Source organism: Mauremys reevesii, linkage group 16, assembly GCF_016161935.1.
Source record: "Mauremys reevesii isolate NIE-2019 linkage group 16, ASM1616193v1, whole genome shotgun sequence".
Taxonomy (NCBI): domain Eukaryota; kingdom Metazoa; phylum Chordata; order Testudines; family Geoemydidae; genus Mauremys; species Mauremys reevesii.
In genome coordinates, this window is record NC_052638.1 from 16,553,604 (window position 1) to 16,575,498 (window position 21,895).

General features: G+C 39.8%; 1 long non-coding RNA gene across 1 annotated transcript; it reads left to right on the plus strand.

Annotated features, from left to right (window-relative positions):
• The first annotated feature begins 987 nt into the window (after positions 1-987).
• Positions 988-21,662, plus strand: LOC120384205. Its single transcript, XR_005588674.1, has 4 exons — positions 988-1,538; positions 17,086-17,226; positions 17,326-17,384; positions 21,539-21,662. It is a non-coding gene; the product is annotated as an uncharacterized LOC120384205 (long non-coding RNA).
• Positions 21,663-21,895: the final 233 nt, after the last annotated feature.

The window sequence follows — 21,895 nt, forward strand, 5'->3', positions numbered from 1 at the left end:
AATACACTCTTTAAGTACCACATTTTATTTATAGTAGATTGATGCAGGGTAACTTTTTAAATTTTAATTGTTAGGGACATGATTCTTTTTTATTGTGAAACTACATTTACAGTAATTTTTTCCTGTAATATTGCTATGCTGCTGGTTGTGTTTTGTTTTAAAGGGGCAGGATATTGAAAGGATATGCATAAAAGGGGCATGATGTACATCTGACCTCTTGTTAGTGCCTTATCTTTGAACATCATCTTTCTATTTGTACATTCAGTGAGATGAGAAAGATAATGACAGTGAATGTTCCACATTGGGCTTTTATTTTTATGGTCCTGTCTTAAATTCCCCCCCAAAAGGAAGTCAATGTAGAGTCAGACTGCAATTGAGCCCATTATGCCTAGTTATTTCATTGCATAAAGGAACACCTTGTGGTTTGTGAGATCAATGGAACAGAGGCACAGTGGAATAGAGAAATAATAATATATCTAGCCTGGCTGTTAATTTCCTTGTTAAGGCAGATCTTTAACTATGTAAATTGCAAGGCAGACCCACCCCCAGGAAAGCAACACCCACAGGTTCATGCTGCTGTTGCTACTATTTTGTTTCTATTACTGAGGTACCAAGGAGCCTTAGTCATGGACCAGGACTTGTTCATGCCAGGTTATTGTACAAACACCTAAGAAAACGTGGGTCCCTGTCCCAATGTGTTCAGCTGGGCTGTCCAGACAAGTCCCTTACTGAGCAAAGCAGCCCTATTACACATAGCATGTGCTTAAATTCAATTGAAGTAAATGGGAGTTAAGCACATGCTTAAAATTTTAAGATAAGCATGTGTTTGTCATTCCCTATTGAGCAAAGCACTTAAGCACATGCTGAAAGTTAAGTGTTTGCTTAAATTTTGAGCTGAACAGGGATATGCTTTTGCCAACCCCAAGGATTCAAACATGAGGTTCAGCTCTGCAAAGTTATGAGATTGGCTTAAAATCATGAGCTTTGAAAATAATAGATTTGGGATCCTTTTTCTTTGCCTTCTAGTGTTTGAGCCTTTACAGTTCATGTTTTCCAGGTTTTCTCCACAACAATGAGGGTTAGAACCTTCCTTTTTAAAAAATGAAAGCTGAGATTCACCTGACTCCAAGACCTGGGTTTTAAAACATCCCCCCACCACAAACTATTGAGGGTCAGGATAAAATTGTGAGAGTTGGCAACATGGATGGACTTGAGCTTGTTCTGAAGAGCTTTCCTAAATGAAGACTTCCAGGGATGTGTGCATGGGGCTTTATCATACCTGTTCCTCCAGTCTCCTGCAAGCAGGATGCAGTGCTCATGCTGCTGCAGCTGCCCCTGCTCTGCTGACTGCTTCCTCACACCACTCTGTCACATTGACTTTTTTTTGTTGTGCAGCAAGAAATAGAGGCAGCTAACATGAAGCACACTCATGAACAGCAGACATCAACACAGGCTCTTGTGGGTTTGTGCCTGAATGGTAGGGAGGTGCTGGGACTCTGGATTGAGCGAGACCCCAAAAGAATTTTCATGCCAAACAGGTACAAAAAAATGCATGCAGTAATATTTATTTGGATATCTCAGGATGTTTCAGGGGACAGGATTCTGTAGGGCAAGATGGGCTTGAGAAGCTTGAGAGGGGCATGGGAGCTCATTGTACCTGGGTATGGGGAACCTACTTCCGTTTTACAATGTTTTGCACAGTTGATGCTGCCTCTTTGAACATTTTTTAATATGTTTGCATGTGTTTGATGGGAAACAGGTGAGGACATTTGGAGGTTTGTAGTTGTTTTGCTACTGATGTATGTTTATTGGTGTGTTTACCACACCTAATGTGCTCCTTTGGGAAGTTATCCTGGTAGAGAGTCCCAGATCAACTGCAGATCACTTACTTTTAAAAATATCCCACTTAATATCTTCTAAAATGTAGGAAATCACCGCTGGTGTTTACACACTTTGGGGTTGATTGTGGAGTTACTTTGAGCCTTGAGGACTAAGGGCAGCATTTAGTTGCAATGCTCTAGGAGCACACCAGGACCAAATTGTGACTCACTATCTGGTCCCGGATTCCTCCCTTGCACCAGCTGGGAAGTAAACTGTGCTACACCTTTTCACAGATTATCTTCCTCTTTGTTCCTGATCAGCTTTGCTGGCTGAGAAGTTGCAGTATTGCTAGCCCCCTCCCCCCCCAAATTAGGAGACCCTATGCTGCCCTCATTCAGAAGCCTTGGCCTGGGCAGAGAGGGATGTGTCTGAGGCAGGCCTGTACCATACAGTTCAGCTCATGGCTCTATGTAACACAGCCTATAGGTATCATTATGGAGGCTGCCAGAAATTAGAGCATCTGAGGGCTGATTTAACTTACACTTGAGGCAATTTCAGCCTCCATAGCAGTCTGGAGTCTGCAGGGTGCAAAGGTAGTTTAAAGCCCCCTTTTCTCAGGGTGACACCTTCTGTGCTGCTGCTAAGGGAGGGGCAGCAGAGAATCAGACTCTGCAGATAGATACCATATCTTTCAAACTGATAGAATCTTAACATGGAATAAACCCTCATTTTGTTAAAGTTGACCTGCTGTAACTGTTAGTGAGGCTACAAATAGTCTTCAGGGTTCGACTTTACTTTCATTGTGTATTTTATCATTCTTCCTCCTAAACGCATGTGCTCTGTCATTTTGTTACTTATCTGTTGTATGTCTCCCAATCCAAAGTCCTTATAGAGGCAAAACTCCATTTTCTGGAGTAGGAATTTTGTTTGAGCATGGACTATGTCAAGATTTTGGATTAGGCACTCAAAGTAAAATAAAACCACACGCATGTGATTTCTGAACCAGGTTCGGAGGTTGTGCCCCTACTGTAATTCATTTCAAGACAGAATGCCAGTGCAACTATAAATACTATCAAAACATGAAAATCACTGGAAAGAAAGATCTAGCTTTGCATTTCAGATTTGTTCCCAAAAGACACCCCCATGTCTCTGAGAGATGCAGTGAGTGCAGCGTAGCTTCTGGTTTCTCTTGACACACAGAGAGTTAGACAAAGAGTACATTGAATAGAGATAGACCCAATGGTTTGGAAATAATTCAGGTATTTCTGGAATGCACAAGTTAATGCCTACTGTATCTGCATAGCTCTTATCCTCTTTTCAATGATTGTGATATTGTAGCTGGGAATGCCACTTGTACTTACTTATTTCAACAGGCAATAAAATAAATATGAGAAACTATTTTCCTTGTTTTAAAAGCACCCCTCCTGAAAAGTAACTATCACTGCACATTTTGTTTCTGCTTATGAAACAGGCCACTATTGCATCAGCAGCAAAATGCTAGTGAGGGTGAGCTGATTAAAGGGGTGCAACTTCTTAAAAAAGGAAGAAAGATTTTAAAAAAATCTAGAGGGGAACTTGTCTCCTTTCTTGATAGGTTTGTTTCTGTGTTAGTCTCCATTTTGGGGTTACTGTGGTTTGTTTGCAGCTGATCTGTATGAGTTATTTTCATCAAACATTCCTAAATAAGCTCTGAAGACAGGAGAATGAGAAATCAATACTGAGCTACTCAAAGGGTTAAGAAACTTCATTTTAAGCAACGTTCATTGTGAATATTCACTCAGAATAGGTATATTTTAGAAGACTTACAGCCACATGCTGAAAATCAGCTTAGTGCTATTGACGTCACTTCAATGTACACTTTGCTGACACTAATTTACACCAGCTGAGGATATGACCATTAAAAAAGTAGATTTCTGCAAGCACTCTAGTCCTTATCTGATGTACTGAAAACTCTAGGAAGGTCTTTGTCATGTAATTATTTCCTGAAAGGTTGGACTCTGTCTTAGATGCATAGAATAAGAAATAGAGCCACTTTGCTTCAAGGTGTCCAAGACACACGCATTCCTTCCTGGAGCTTCCTGGTTGCAGTGGTTTGAGCATACAAACGGCTACATCCAGGGGTTGCAGCAGAGTCCTCCTGATGTAGCTGGTTGGAGCATAGTGGGGGTGGAGCACTATCTTTACCTACTCTCTGCCTTTGTCTTCTCCTGCCTTTTCTGGTGCGTTTTTCCCAGTGGGAGCAATTGGGCAGTAGACCTTGCCCTGTCTTGATCTCAAAGGGTGCAGTTCTGGGTAACCTTGGGCCCCAGGGGTTGTGCAGCGGAAATGGGAGGTTCCTTCTCTGCCTCCCCACTTTATGCCAGTGTATGGGAGAGTCACATTATTGCCCACAGTGAACACTCTCTCTGATGTGCAACAGATTTTTGCTTATAAATTAGATAGTCCACCAACAGGTGGGGCCACGTGAAACTCACTGATGGGCAAATGGAGTCGGACAAAAAACAGACCAAAGCCCAGAACCCAAGCCTACAGCCAAACCCAAGCTTTGTTGAGTCTCTGAAAGTGTGGCACAGCTTTTAAAGAATATGTAATTTTTGTTTTTCACTCCTCTGCACTCCCTAGTCCCAGAACAGCTGAAGAGCTGCATGCTGTTCTCATGGTATTTGTAACTCAGCTGCAAATAGGAAGTGCCCAATGTCATACCAGAGAGACTTAGAGCCCAGTTTGGTAGGCATGAGTGCTTTGTATCTGTAACCTTATGATGGTTTGTGGTGGCTGTCAAACATTTTTCAAGTACCGAGGGTGATAACTTCTTCCTCTGATGCTAAGTTGTTGATGAAAGAACTACACTAGAGAAATGAAATAAATGTGTTTATAGGAGTTCTGTAGATATAGGTTAGATGCTTGTGAGAGAGACAATAACAATTATGTGTTCCAGTACATAATGTAAGTTGGTAGAAATGTGATTGATATCCTACAATAAAAAGGAGTACAAAAATGATGTAAAACTTGTATATAGGTAGATTTTTGTGACGCCTATTTCTTTTGATGCACCTGTGTATATGCAAGTACATTTCTTCTAAAGCCTTCTAAAAGCTTAATAATTGAAAGTCTTACTCAATTAATTTTTTTCAAAAACATAGTAAATACAGTCCACACATTTAACCCTATTCTTTTAGCAGCTGAATTTACCTTTTGTAATGTGTTCAGTTTTCCATGTTGGTGTAATTGTATATGTATTATAACTTACGTAAGATTTAGTTTAGTTTTTATTTTAATATATTTTTCTGTTCTAATGGAACAAAGTTGCTTCAAACAGTAAAAGGCAATCTGTGATTCCAGTATTTTGAGAATTCAGTTGTCAAATATCTTAAACTATTGAAAAAGCAACATATGGTTTTTGTAGTGTTTATTTCTCTACAAAGAAGAAACTGCAAATTTCAGAGTAAAGGGTTACACATAGTGACAATAGTACATTTGGCTTTAACGGGACTCGCTTCTTCAAAATTATCTTGCAGCTAGGAGCACCAATTGTTATCATTCCTGTATTGCCTAGAGATTGGGGCCTTGTTCTACCAGGCACTGTACAAACACAGAATTTTAATGGGCTTACCATTAGGTCTGCTAAGGTGCGGTACATAGCAATACTGCCCCCTGTTAGACCAGGGACCAGGTTGTGAATCTGAAAATCCCTGAGAAATGCATGGTTTAATCCTTATTCCAGGAGGTCATAAATCTGCACCGGCCCTTTACTCCCCACAGGGAACTGACACTTCCCTAAACAGATAAAGGGGACTGTGATGTTGCACTCCATATGCTTTATGGAAATATGCTTATGAATGTGAATATGATGTAACTGGAATCTGCGTTATGCAAAAGGTCTCTTGTAAGGTATCATTACAAATCTTATAATCTACTGAGTGTGTTCATCCTATTTGTTTGCATATATTATTTCTATGTCTGAAGTTAGAAGAATAAGATGTAAACATATTAAGTGGAAGCCATTCAGGGTGCTTCAGAACCAATGAACTGTAAATGGCTCTGTTTATTGCAAACCTTCTTGTGTACATGTGGGCCAGCCCAGGAAGAATGGAAGCTGGGGTCTTACAATGACATGAGACTATATCACCTGATGATGAAATCCAGCTTAAATCCGGTACTTTTCCAGTTAGCAGGAGGGGTGATGACCCAGAGAGACAAAGATTCCCGCCTTGTGCCAAAGCTATAAAAGGGGGTGGAGCAGGATAAAGGGATGGCCAGTCATGAGAAAACCCAGGTTACCACCTGAGATGGAACTAACAAGGGTTGTACCAGGGGAAAGGATTGGGCCCAGACTAGGAAGGAATCTAGTCTGTGAAAGAAGCTTATTGGAACATCTCGGAGGGTGAGATATTATCTGTAATCAGTTTCTTAATGTATTAGGCTTCGACTTGCATATTTTTGCTTTATTTTGTTTGGTAACTTACTTTGTTCTGTCTGCTATTACTTGGAACCACTTAAAGCCTACTTTTTATGCTTAATAAAATCACTTTTGTTTATTAGTAAATCCAGAGTAAGTGATTAATACCTGGGTGAGCAAACAGCTGTGCATATTTCTCTATCAGTGTTACAGAGGGTGAACAATGTATGTGTTTACCTTGTATAAGCTTTATACAGAGTGAAACAGATTTATTTGGGGGTTGGATCCCATTGGGAGCTGGGTGTCTGGGTGCTGGAGTCAGGTAACCTGCAGAGCTGTTTTCACTTAAAGCCTGCAACTTTGGGGGCATGGCCCAGACACTGGGTCTGTGTTGCAGTAGGCTAGCATGTCTGGCTCAACAAAGCACGGTTCTGGAAGTCCCAAGCTGGCAGGGAAAACGGGCTCAGGGGTAATTTCAGCATGTCAGGTGACAGTCCCAAGGAGGACTCTGTGACCGAATCCATCACAGGAACATCATCATCATCATCATCTCCATTTTACAAACGGGGAACTATGACACAAAAAGATCAAGTGACTTGCTCACTATCACATAGGAAGTCTGCGGCAGAGCTAGGAATTTGGTTTAGATCTCCTGAGTGACAGAATATTGTTCCTTCTGGTGAAAAACTAGTAGTGTTAGATGTGTTTCTGGAGGTAAGCATCAAAACGAGGAAAGTTAATAATAGGTGCATGATAGATGCAGACCCATTTTGGGTACACACTTATATACTTTTTTCTTCCTTTTATATGATGCTTGTCTGTGATATGTTGGCAATAGCTTTATAACAGGAGAGTCTGTGGGACGAATTCAGCTGACATAAGTGGTTGCAACTGCAGTTATACTGGTAAAATATCTTGGCCCTTGGTTTCAAAAGTAACCATACCTATACGTTTGGTCCATCTGCAGATACCTTTCTCCTAAACAGTATGGAGCTTCTGAGTGATCCTACGGCCAGGTCTACACTACAAACCTATATCGGTATAACTATGTTGCTCAGGGGTATGAAAAATCCACACTTCTGAGTGACATAATTATACCAGCTTAACCCCTGGTGTAGACAGTGCTATGGCAGTGGGAGAGCTTCTCCGGTTGACCGTCTTTCAGGGACGTGGATTAATGATGCCGACAGGAGAAGCTCTCCTGATGTAGTAGTGTCTTCACTAAAGCGCAACAGTGGCACAACTGCAGTGTTGTACATGAAGACAAGTCCCTGAGGTTAGTTCACTAGAATACTGTATATAAAATGTATTTTGTGCTAAATAGAAATGCTGAAGCAATTATAGATGCTTAGGTTACAGTTGGATGCATTACAAAATATTTCTCTGGGGTTTTGAAATATCATGCTTGATAATTTGATAAGCATAAGAAATTTAATAAAGTCTAATTAACATTGTGTAATATAAAATGTACGGTAAATGCTGTTTGTATATCTCACACTGATAAACAGGAAATTGTATGCCATAATGTCTCAACAGTTAGCTGCATCAGTGCTAAATGTTGCTTTTAATTAAACAATAAAGAATGTAACACCCTTTATTGTATTGCTGTAAATTTTGATGTGGTACAACAATTTGATTCCTTAAAAATTAATTGCCTAGGAATGTGTTTAAGTAATATTGATTATGCTGGTGGCTCACGTTGATCCGTTATACTTAACCCGGCATTTAAAATATCTTTTTTCCATTATGCATTTGTGATGCAAGAATAAAAGAAAAGTACAAAACAAATAGGCACTTGAATTCTAATAGCAATAAGCAATAAATGTCAGGCATCTGGAAATTATGGTTGCAATTTCATCAGAGTACACTTTGTTCTTCTATTATGCCTGTATGAATTTTGCTACGGGCAAAATCTATTACAGATAACTGTTAAGAACCTTTCTAATCTACACAGATAGTCATGGAAAAATGCTAGAAAACTAAATGTTAGAAAATGTAATATTGCAGAGTAAAACTGACACTCAGAGAAAATAATGTGACCATATTTAGAACAGCAAATGATAATTTCTTTAAGATCATGGTGTAATAGAAGTTTCTGGGGTATTTGACCCTGCTGAAGGGCATATGACTGATAATATACCGTATATCATTATATGTGTTTCTGTACTGTATATAGATAGATACTTATCTCTCTATTGTGGGTTGGTTATTTTGCTTGTTTAATGATTGCTACCTGAAATAGCAATTACAAAGTCAGAGTATACATGAGAAGCCAGTATTTTTCCACTGCCAATGGTTATATTTGAATAATGAGTATTTCTGTTTCAGGTCATCTCTACTGCCCTTCTGAAAAGGCATAGCTTGGTGTACTTTGTTGGTACATTCTGACCCTGTATAGCTTTTTCACTGTTTCTGTGTACATTTACTTGTAGAAGCTTGTTGATAAGATTCCATCCGTCTTCTAGAAGCTGCTCATTTATAGTATCTGATGTTTTGATGCTAAAAATCACTTCTCATGTTAGGCTAAAGTCACCCTTGGATCACATTGACTCCCATCAGCATAAAGCAGGGTTCAGAAGAACCCTGGTGAGAAAAAGTCTCCTGGAAAAAACCTGGGGTGTTGGTAAGAGGCTGTAACCTCACCATCCATCTGTGGGGTTCAGCTTCCCAAAAAGTGCTAACTGGGGAAGGATGAGTTTGGGATGGATGGGGAAGATGTACTGCTTCAACTAATCCTTACAACAGCCTTTTTTGTGGGCCCCCCAGGGAAATTTACAACAGCCATCCATTGGTGAAATGCTGAAAGACAGGCAGTGCTGGAAAGATTCTGCAGTGCAACAGGTCTCACTGGTACAGGGAGGGGCAATTTGTGGCTTCCTTTCCCAGTCTGAGTAAACAATACCTGCTCATTCCCAAATTCATGGGGAGCATCGAGTTGCCCTTCTTGGATGGTTGCCTGTTATTGTATTGTATTGTGTGTTTACTATGTTGTATAGAAAGGATGAGGCAGGTCTGGTAGCACTGTCCTGTCTCCTTTACATGATCTCTTTGTTCATTTGGCATGTTTTACAGCTATAGGTTTTGATTTTTTTTTCATATAACGGTAGCAATTTCATTTCTGGAGTAAGAACCCTCTCTATGTTTACCAGGATGTTCACTGTCACTGAGGATAGTCTTTCCACAATAACAAACCCTTAAATGTAGTCTTTGCTTGCTGAAGTTTTCTCTCTCCACCAACAGGATGATCATTCTGAACAGCCAGCACCAGAGAGAGAGACACAACTTGTCTCTTTATTCATACTACAAAAGAAATGAACTTTGGCCTACTTCATTTATAGCCAAATCTGAAGAATGGACCACAAAATTGATAGCTGTACAAAAGTAGAAATTGCTTCAATACAGTAGTAACAAGTAGAAGAAAAAAATGAAGTATCAGGATACCTTTTTATATGAGAGGGTAACCAGAGATCTATGTCACAAAGTTTGATTAAATAATATTTATTCAGGATGGATGAAAACCTGTGGCTGTTTGGGAAATGTAGGTTCTTTTGGTAGCTTCTTGTCCTGGACAATCTGCCAATCTTCAGGGAGACCCTCTGTTTACCAAGACATTTGGTGGAGGTAGGAAGTGAAAGACCTTGGAGGAATAAGTTTGGTCCCATGATGGGGGAAAGCAGTGAGGATTTAAAAATAAATAAATGCAACCCCTAACGTCAATCAGGATTTCAGGGCTGTGATTGTCTAAAATTCCACTACTGTCCTGTGGGTAGCAATAAAGCTCCAAATTAAAAGACACACAGTGAACTTTATCTTGAAGGCTAAAGCAAAAAAATTGTTTTCATTTGTGCAATTTGCATTGGCCCTGCTTTTATCCCACAGCGACCTTGCAACAGTAACATATTCCCACATGACAGAGAAGCTCGATTATTGTAATTCCCTCTTACTGGTGCTGCCCTGTCACTTTCAGCTTCTTCAGAGGGCAGTTTCATAACTGCTCATTGGTTTGAACTATTTGGTCATATTATGGCTTGGGCTCTCTTTTGTTGACTGCCTCTAAAGTGCCAAATTGGCTTTAAATTGGCACTAAGGGCTCAGTTTTCAAAAGCAGCTAGTGAAGTTGAGAGAACTTGAAAGGGCCTGGTTTTCAGAAAGTGCTTTGAGGTGTCTCAACTCAGATACCCCGAAACTGAGGTACCTATTGTAGGCCTATTGTCTCCTGAATCCCTCAGACCTTTAGTGGTGTTGAGACCCTCACTGTGTTCAATGCCTGTTCCTTGACCCTTGTACAGTTCAATCTCTGTGCTCTTACAGTATCCTCTGGGTCTGATTCTCACTATTATTTCTGATGTGGGCAGGCATTTGTGCTTTTGCTGGAGGTGGGAGAAACACTATAGGACTCTCTTCCACCTGAAATCCATCTTCCTTTTAAAAACAACAAAACCTCTTTAAACTATTTTTCCTCCCCAAGTAATTTTAAAATGAACACTATCGGATCTCTATTTATTATCTTCCCTTTCCACCCCGTCTTTCCTGTTATACAAAATGGACCCTTCATTTGTTGTTTGTTTTTGTTTTTTAACTCTTTGTATTTAATAAGCTAGTGTTTAATGATGTTCCTAATATATTGTATGTGTAGTTTTGTACAGGTCCCTAAGTGCTTTGGAAAGGGGACCCAATACTAATGATTCACTATTAATTATTATATATAACAGAATAATTACATGTAACCAAATAGGCTTCAATCCTTCAAGGTGCAAAGCACTATGAATCTGATCCAGTAAACTTCTTAAGCACATGCTTATCTTATTTAAACTAAGCATGTGCTTAAGTGTATTGTTGTACTTGGCTCTTTCAGGATTGAGCTCATGGACAACGAGTTGATGGGTTGGCTACAGTATTGCCAACTGCAAGTGTTCAAAAATCAAGAGCCAGGCCCTAAAAATCATGAGATTTGGCAATGCTGTGGCAATAATAAAGGATGTTGGATAACAGTAACGTGGGAATTGCCATAATGAACAGAGCAATGATTTCTCTATTCTGGTATTATGTCTCCTGTAATGATGGTTCTGTACCTTTCATAGAAAGGTAAAAATCTCAATAATGTACCTGGCCATATTGCAGTCTTTGGGAAGAGGGTTTTCCTGATGTTGTCCTGTGAAAAGCTTGTGCCTGAACTTTATAATTTGTATACTAACTTGGCTGATTGCAGATCCTATTTTTATATTCTTACTCTTCTATGGATCATCAAACATAGCAATCATTAGAAACAGGGTGGTGATTTCTCTTGGTTAATCTATATTATATTCTGTGGAGAATAAGGAAGTTACATAGTATTTTTTAAATATTGTATGTCCGTCTGTAGCAGGGTCCTGCAGGGCGCTTTTGGTTCCTGCCCCTGCTGGGCTGACAAAGTCACTCAGAGACCCTGGGGTCAGTAACCACTGGTTTTGTTTATTTACATGTTGTGCTCCCTCCACCTTTTCACCATACTCTGCTTGGGTTCTAGTGTTTGCACCCAGGAGGGACGAGCTATCGCTCTGCTTTCGCTCTCACTCCTGGCTTCCTTCCTCCCTCCCAGACTTTTATATAGCCCCAGGCTTATTGGGCGGGCAGCTGTCTCCCATTCACCAATTAGGCACAGGTTTTCTCTAGCCAGCTCCAATTTACTTTCCTGGTGTGTGGGCTGAGTCAGCACTTCTTGCCCAGCACGCTGTCACACCCTCAAGTTATCTGTAAGATTTTAACCTGTCTGATAGTTACCTGCCTGACATCCAGAAGTTAAATCAGAGGAGGCAGTTAAAGTGAAAAACAGGAACCAACACAATGACAAATATAAGGTGCCTACGGAAGCTATCAATTGGGAGTAACCTCTTCTGGGCTCCACCTAGTCTGGTGAGGGGTATTCTTCTCCAACCAAACCCGAGGCTCAAAAGAATCCTATATCTTAGAGATGTTGGCCTAGTGAAGGAGGAGGGGTAGATTGTCAGCAGACTGAGGCTGACAACCAGACTGAGAGAGACAGGGACTGCTGCATACAGGCTGGTTCTCATGACCCACAGATGGGTTTAAGCTGGACCTACTTCAGCTCTGGGACAAGTGTAGGTAAGGAAATATATATATGTATATGTGTTAAACCATTTTCCCACCTGCTACACTAACATTTGTCAATTAAATGCCACTTTAGTCTGAAGATGCTGTTTTGGAATCACGTCAATCAGCTTCAGTCAAAGGCTCCCAGAGATAAAGGTCTTACAGGTGCCAAACCCAGTGGGGCCTGTCACACTGGCACTGTTTGGAACCCGTGGGCCAGAAATCCATGAGAGTGGTTGGACCATGGGGTTCCACCCAGAGTGAGGTGCAGGAAGCCAGGCTTGTCGCTTGAGGGGTGCACTTGAGAGGGACTGAAAGGGGTCTCTTGCACAGCTTGCCCTGTAGCAGTGACTGTGTCTTTTCTGAATATTCCTGTTCTGTTCTCCTCAATCCTATCTCCTAAGAGAGATTTTTGTATACTGTAAATTTAAGAAAAAATTATCCATTTTTGACATTGTCTCCCCTTGCTCTTGGACAAAGAAGAGGTTAAACAGAAGCACCTAAATGGTCTCTGTCATAATATTTATTTCATATATCTCTGTCACAACTCTAAGCCACAGGTGTGGTAGATATGAGTATTTCGTGGTCAGACTGGTTCAAACTGTTTACATGTACAGGGCCAAACTGTGCCTTTCCTTTGGAAACAAAGGGTGGATTCTGACCTGAAAAAGGGCAAGAGTTGTCCTGGGAAAGTACTACAAATTACTCCACTCACTAGTTGGCTGGAAATTGAAGTTCTCATGTTGATTCACATAGTGATAAGTAAATTCTCCAAGACTTGAAGTGGTGTTTCCCATTGTCCCTGTAACACGTGCTAAAACAGTATGGCTCCTTTCTCCCTCTAGTTGGATCATGTATTGAAGTTTAGGAATCTGCTACTGAGTTAATGGCCTGGGTCCTCTAGCTCAAGTAATAGAAGCTCATGCTATTAGATACAGAACTCACAGGTTGATTCTCTGCAGGCAGGCCGGCCATCTTGGCATGTTGTCACATCTACAAAATCCAGGACTTACACTGAAAATGAAACTAACATAAAATTCTTCTGCGTTTCTTTCCTCTCTGCTTATCAAACTTTACTCTAATAGGTAATATTTTTATCTATAGAGCGAAACTTGCCCTACTTTGAACATTTACCCTATGGGAACAGGTTCGGGGGATTTTGACTGGTATGTTTATAAGGATATCTGTGTTCCACCAAAAAGAGAGAAAAACCAACTAGAACAGAAACAAAACAATCCTGAAGGATTCATCTTCAAATGAGCTAAGTCCTGCCTCTAATATAACATCTGATCTAGTGTAATAATGGTAGTATAATTTTTTCTGACAGGTGTTCTCAAATGTCTGATCATTCCTACTGAAGAAATATAAAAACATTTTCATATTTAATGACAAAAAAATGAACAAAGCATATTAATGTCTTTGATGCCACAAGGATTGCAAACCCTAAGGCTACAGTTTGTAGTGATCATATGGGAGTATCTATGAATTTTTCAAGAACGAGGGCTGGATTCTGACTTAAATGGGACTACTTGTGTGAGTAATGGGAGTAACTGCTCATCACTGTGCACAAAGGGTTCACAAATTGGTCCTTTGTAAGTGAGATTACAATCAGACCTCAGTCTTTGGCTCTCTTTTAACAAGGATGTACAGCATGCATCATAGGAATAAACAAAACCCTTTTTGAAGATGTGTGCTCTATTAAGTTTTAAGTTAATATTCAGTTTGCAGCTGGTCATACATAGTAACTTTTATATTCAGATCAAATACTTATTTGAATAGAATTTATTCAGAATGGCATTCCAAGATCAACTCTCTGTATACTTAATAGAAACGTCATTTTGAATAAAAATGGTTTATCTGAATAAATTTGTTCATAATTCTGCTGATCATGGGCAAACGTCTTTTATTTTCATGTAAATTTTGGATACAGTAAGCCCTCTATCAGCTTTTGTTGAAGTTTTATATTAGGATAATTTTAAAATTCTGGATATTGTATTAAAATGCACACAACATCAAGCTAAGAAGACATTTCTTGTCAACCTGAGCATTCTCACTCAGTTCCCCATTGTATGCCAAAAGTATTTCAAACATTTGCAAGATTACTTTTTAATTTTTTTTAAACCTTTTGGTTCTAATCATGTTCAGCATAACCTTTATTCAGTATCACAAAACTCTCCCCAGATCTCTGCCTTGTATCACTATGACTCTCTCACTAGTCTCAATTCAGTGATCCTTATTAATATCCTACAGTTCCCTACATCCCAATAGTTGTAGATATCTTTATTTCCTTTTTATTTTCCCGGTTTTACTCATAAGCCATACTAATTCTAATCACATATTTTTCAGTGATCTCCCATATTTACCTACCTTCCCCTAGCACAGCTCTATAATTTTCTTCATCCTAGTATTTTTCCAGGCCTTTTTCACCACCACCATCATGGCCTTCATCTTTTTTATGGTAACCTCCTCTTCTCAGGCTTCTCTAATACGCACCGCCCCTTCCAGTTTATACAAAACACAGCTGCTAAGGTCATTCCTTTTGCTCATTGCTTGATCACACTACTCTTTTTCAAGTCCTTCCACTGATTTCACCCTTTTTCATCACAAGTTCAAGCTTCCTTCAAGGTCCTTTACAAGTCTGTTTCTTCCTAGTTAACGGCTTTTTTTCTCTTACCATGTTTCCTCCCTCCCTTCCTCCCTGCTCCCTCTATTCTGCCAACAATGGCAACATTGGCTGCTTTTCAGTCTGCTTCTCTTGCAACTCACTTTGCACTTTCTTTCACATTGCCCTTTAAACCCTTCTTAACTGATTGGTAAAGCCATTGCTCTTGCCTCAAGACCTCTTCTACCAAGTCATCTGCATGAAATTAGCCAGCTTATATTGGCACGCTACAGATAATGTAATTTTAAAAACATTAAATACAATATACCTTATATATATATTATGACTCGTTTATCTCTCATGTCCAGACTTCATACATTGCTTGTCGTCTTGGATCCCAGTCCTGCAAGATGGATCCATGCTGGCCCAGGAATCGGCTTTCGTGGGTGGGATTCTAGAATCAGGGTGTTAGAGTGTAATCACTTTGGGACTGACTTTACATGTATGTCTGAAAAATGCCTAGCACGTTGTGGCTGCTACCAGAATACAAATGTACAGTAATAACAAGAGTCCTGCTCTCAATGTTCAGCTTCGCTTAGGCTTGAAGCACTTGGAGACCTCTTTTCTTTATTTATTATTTATTGGAATTTCTGAATTTCAGCATCTTTCATCCAAAATCAGGGCCCTTTCCATCATCTTTACATGAGACAAGACACAAATTGTTTGGCATTTCTGGTACTTGAAAACACTGTTCCTGTTCTGTGTGTGCTCGGATTGTAAGCCCTGCACCACTTCCCAGTGGGAAATTGACAAGGAGCAGCATGAAGCCGATGGCTTGGGGCATTGAAATAATGAGTAGCAAAAGATATATAATATTTTACTTTTTAAATTTTTTTAAACATAATTAAAAGATCTTCTCATTTATTTTGACCACACTTTCTGGCTAACATTTAAACTGGAATCTCCAGTTACAGTTATGCTGGCTAAATCTCAGTTGGAAACTAAATTAAAAATCCTATGAAAGTTATGAAAATATATTATCACTAATGGGAGCTGTGGGTATTGATGATTTCCATTAGGAAACTGGTACTAAAGGCCTACATCAGCTCAGTGGTTGGTGCTTCATCTTGAGATGTGGGAGACCCCGGTTCAAATCCTTTCTTCTTCTCTAGCAGAAAGGGGGGAATTGAACCTGGGTCTCCCATATCCCAGGAGAATGCTCTAATCACTGGGCTAAAAGTTTATAAGGTGGGTACCATCTTCTCCTAAGCCATTTTGTGTAGAGCAAAGCAGGTGCCTAACTCATTCCTGCAAGAAATGTCTTAGACACCTCAGGTAGCTGACTTCAGGTTCCTGTTTGTGGATCGCTAGCAGAGTTAGGCACCACCCTGAAGCCTGGATTTAGGTGCCTATTCCCACCTAGAGGATAGGGCTTAGCATACGCCCCTGCCATTGGTATCTCCCATTGGCTAGCTTAGGTGCCTTCCCACCTAGTGTACTGGTTTTTATGGATGACATTCTAAGGTGTGCATCTCTCTCTCTCTCTCTCTTCACTGTACAGGGAGCCTAGGTGCCTAAATCAGCTTGTGGATCACAGTGTTGTTTCTGTGATTTTTTTCCTAGGTACCTTAAAGTTCAGCTCTGTGGTGCTCAGTGCTGCAATCCCTTAGTCCCTTTGTGGATCCCACCATTAGTCCGCATTGCCATTTTAGTCCTTGGCCTCTTTGCTGAGACTGCTAGTTAAAGATGGATTTCTGTTGATTGACTGCTAAACTAAGACCACCTGCTCAACAGATGCACAGGAAGTTACAGCCTTTAGATGGTGATCTTGCTTAATGAAGATATTACTCTCTTTTTTCCTTCTTCAATGCATCCCCTCTGTAGAAGAAGCTGTGACCCTATTAAATGACAATGGAATTGTTTAATGGTTCACAGTGTTCTCTTTAAAAATACATGTTCATCATCCACAAACTTGTAATAACCAAAGTCTCCTGTGTTATCCCCTTTGCTTATTTAATGTCACAAAGTAAGGTGTCACACTATAAAATGCAAATACGTTGATCTTGATAGCAGTGTGTTTTATACTGATGTTGAGTAGTGTAGTTACATTACATTACATACAAGGTGTCAACTAATTATGCATTAACAGATCTCTTATGTAATTGCATTTCAGAAACCATTTCTTTATTTCTTTGAGATGAACATTTCTCCTAAAGTGCAAGAGAAGAGTTACTATAAATGCCAGTACAGATAGAAGTGTTGGAGATGTTTGGCTGAAAGGATTCGTGTTCAGCAGCATGATTGCTTGGTTAAGGTATTGTACAGAATAACTTGATGGATAATTAATATCATGTTCTGTTTTTTGTGTGTCTTCTTCATTCCAACTCTAATTAATGTCCCTTTTAATTAATAGGCTAGTAACAAAACTTAAGATGGATTGAAGGGAAGAAGTGGGTATCATTTATAACAAAGGTAAGAATATTTGCTTTTTGAATAAATATCAATTTTAACCTAACATTTTTTCTTTAAAAAATAATCACGTCTGTTTTTCAGTCCTCTTTATAGAATAGTATATTGAAGACGAGTTGTTAAATAAATGTGTGTACTGATTGTATCAGAAATGACTTTACAGAAAAATCTGCAAAATGTTTTGGCAGTGCAAAATACCCATCCCCCCCACCGCTCCCCAAACAACCCCAAACATATTTTTAGCAAATGGTGTGATTATTATTTTTTTTCAAAAGCACACAGAAGTGGCCTAATTCTTCTCCCTTGGAGCTCTGATCCCAATGAATTTAATGCAAACTGAGTTAGGCCTGCACTAATTCTGGAAATTACATTCAAAGTCTTGAGTTAGGATTTACTTTTCATAAGCATCCTAAGTGGCCTCTTTTTCATAACTGCTCTGATCAATTTTCTATATGAATTTAGGAGTCTCAGTTTGGGCTCCTGTCTTTTGAAAGATCTTGTCATAAGAATTTAAGGGTGACGTCTTGGCCATTAATGGGAGTTTCACCATTGTTTTCAGTAGAGCCAGGACGTCTCCCTTGATTTTTAAAGGCCTTAACAGTGTTTGGTCCTGGCAATAGAATTGTAAATTCTTTGGGGCAGGGTCTGTCTTTTTGTTCTGTGTTTAAGTGCCTAGCACAGGGGGGTCTGGCCCCTGACTGGGGTTCCTAGAGGCTACAGGAATACAAATAATAATAACTATTATTATTAACGATGCTACTCCTTGATTTTACTATTGCTGAATCTGTGTGGTAATGTCTCCTAGTTTCTTTATGTCCTTGGACATACATGTAGTAGAGTAGAAAATGAGTAAAGTAAAATGTTCTTTTATCAGTCCATCTTCATGGATTAAATTATCAAATATGGATACAACAGGTGGGCCTGCTAACCTTCAGATGCGCAGGGTTTTGCCTGTTCAGTCTGACTAATTGCATGCAGATCTAATCATTTGTAATTGCAGTGAATTCAAACACATTATTTGTGTGTGTGTGGCGGGGGGGGACTCACTGCGCCCCCAGTTGGAAGTACATCTCCAGAACCCTACAAGGGCTGAGACATACTGACTAATCAATTCTGTCTGCATTTCACATCACAATGTCATCACAGTCGCAGGATGAATTTATTCCCACTGTGCAGCAGAAAGTCCTGTGTTGGAAGGCTAGCAAATAATTAAAAAAAATGAAGAAGATATGTCTCTTCAGCCAATTAAAATTTGCAGGTCTTGGTGTTTATCTGCAAAGTTATATCAAGAAATATTTTGAAAAAGCATTGGGAACTTAGCCCATTAGAAAAAATGTACTTACTAATTGATGCTGGAAAGATAAATTAGAAGTACTGATTCAGTACTGATTGTGCTATGTTGATATGAATTAAACGCCAAAATGCTAGAGATCTGGAAAAGCCAGATTCTGGGTGGAAAGCAAAGTGAGGCTGGAGGAGGAAAGTAAAGAGAAGAAAAAACTGCATAGTGCTGAATAAACAGAGGTTAATCAGAACTCAAATTACGAAGGGGGAATATATTCACAGATAATTAGATTTATGTAGTTATTTATAAGGGCCAATTCTGTTTCACAGAGCACAGATTATTTGTCCTGCAGCTATTGGGAATACAATGACACACTTTAATGACAGTGACAATAGAGCAGGCAGTGTTAGTTAGAACACAGAATATAATGAACCATCTAAAGTGAAATATGTAGGACTCCCATTATTCTGATAAATCTTTCTCTAGAAACACATAGGTATTGCCTTTTAAAAGAGATGAGGTTAGCGCCAGAACTTACACGGCTCTAAGCAGCTATATTAGCTAAGATGACCATATGTATTATTATTAGTAATAACAACCATCTAGGGTCAGATTTTACAGTGCTATTATTATATTGAATAGCACTGCAACATGATTAAGGGTAACACAATTTTGTCCATATTCAGCAGTGTATCACCCTTTCAAGCTGTACAACTGTTCTTTGTACCACGTTCAGAGCTCTCTAAATTCTTTACATTTGTTCTGTGGGTCTCCAGTCTTCTCCAAGAATCAGTGAGACAGTTACTGGTATATGGCTCCCTAATGGAAAGCCTGTAGAATTACTTTCCAAATGTGAGGTTACCACCTGACCATGAGGGTACTTTAGAGGTGTCCAATTAAGACCTGTTGAGAGTAACCTTGAAAAGGACTTCTCCTGCTTTTGGCATAAACCCACAGTTACCTAGACAGCTCTGGTCTGGCCTGAGAAAGCTACTTCCTTCCACATGAGTCTGCTTTGGTATTGTCCAGCTTCTTCCCTCGAGCACATCTGGTCTGGAGCCTTAGTCTGGTGGGCTGGAGTTTATACTCAAGTCTGGCCCTTAGTTATGTTGTCTCTTGCCTTCCTCTGGTCTTGCTGTTTGCCAGCTCTCTCTCTGTACCTGCCCCGGTCCTTCCCTTCCTTTCCCTTCTCTGAGCCAGACAGAATTCCTTTCCTTTTGCTAACTTTTTATTGCTGCGTTCAGCTGGCCTGGTCTAGCTGCATGGTCCCTTTGCTTCTGTCATGTTCACGTTCCTGAATATAGACTGGGCAGGAGATAAAAATAAGCCATGATCTCTGTTTCTACATCTGAAATCTCACATGTGCAGGTAATAGGATTTTCATGGGCAAACCCCATTTGTGTATGTTGATTTCGGGATAACTGAGTAACATCCAGCCCCTACAGATACTAAGTGTTCACGGGGCACCAGGGCTTGCCAAGGTGAGGCCCGACTGACAATCTGCTCTTCAAAGACTAGTCAAACAAGCTCTGAGTATTAATCTAGAAACACACAAGTTCTGGGCTAGATTGTCTCAGCCCTTAGTCGTGAAGAAAAGTAAGAGAGAGTAATGCCCTTTGAACTCCTCTACTGGGCCCTGCTCAGCATGTGACCCCCCCCCCCCCAGGCCAGGGGCTACTCACCGCAAATGGGTAGTGGTTGAAGGGAACAGGAAGCAGTAGAAGCCCTGGCCCTCATCCATCACCACTTGGCAGGCAGAGAAGCTGGCCAGGCACTCAGCGGGGTGTAAGCTGCTCCACAGAAAGGGGTGATGTGACTTACTCATTCCTTGGAGCACAGAGGAAGCAGGGAGGGAACTGTGACTGCGAGGGGTGTACACCTAGGCTACTCCAGGAAGGGTGGCATTTATGCACCAGCTTGAGCTGTGCCTAAAGGCACAATCTAGCCCCTAGACTTTAGCGCTCAAGAGTGAATGTTTGCAGAGCTGGAGCCTTAATCTTATATGGGGGAGAGGGGCAACTTCCATAAGGAAAAGCAAGAAAGAAAGGCAGCAAACTCTGTTAAGTACCCAGTGGATATTGTAATAAATAGTGTACCAGACAAACCAGGGGGGGCATAGCCTAGACTAAAGGTGAAGGAAAGGACTAAAAGGAGAATAATGAAAAATCTCTTATTCCATAGGCATGTTTGGCTCAGTTGGCACTTAATGAACATTAAACTAACTAAATTATCATAGCTAATGGTTCAATGTGACCAGTTGCTGAGCTCTTGTAATACCTTCAGCTATCTCCCCCATAGCTGTCACTAAAGAAAGCTTTTAGTCGACAGCAATGTGATTGGTTAATGGCAGACAGAGAGAATAATTGACAACTCAGCCAAAACATCTGGGGATGAAATACATTTTGTCAAAGAGCTAAAACCCTTGTGTTGAGACAATGCATTTTTTCACTCTGCTCCATTCTGTCAACAAAATACTTTTCATCAGAAACATCAAAGCCATTCCATCTGCAAAATTCATTTTTTTTGAATCCCTTAATCTATTCTGTTGACAAAAAATTCTGTCAACTGCCTCAAACCATTGTATTAACAAATTTCATTTTGTCAATCATGATTTATTCTTCTGGCAAATGCATTCTGTAATACTGTGCTCTATTCTGTGGAAAGAATACATAAGTCATGGCCTCAATTCTAATTTTTTAGGAAGTGAAAGGCAAAGTTGTGTCACAGCTGCTAATTTACTGCATTTATCCAGTGACTTTGCTTATTTTAAATAAATCAAGTTAAATTTAATTTTCTGCTGAATAATGCAAAACGGTGAAGTAAGGAAGTTAGTGGTAAAATGATTTTTCAGTTAATATTTTCTTTTCTGCAGTACCTCGTCTGCTAATCATAGACTTTCAGTATCATGCAGGAACAGATCTTCAAGAGCATCACTTTAGCTGGCTTGTATTTGCTGATGTACTGATATTTATGGTAATATCACTACTTATTATGACCCTACCGTATATTTGAAATTGAATTGAATGTCACATTTACTGTGATTGTATTCCATGCTAATTTAGTGTTAAATAATATAAAACTGAAATGAATTATTAGCCAACTCCTTTCTCAAAACCTATTTTTGTGTAAAGGCAGAAATATTTAGGAGTAAAAGCATAATAAGGTAGGAGCTTTGAGTTGAAGCTACATAATAATGCAGTGACGTCCTATTTATTGTACATCCTTTTAG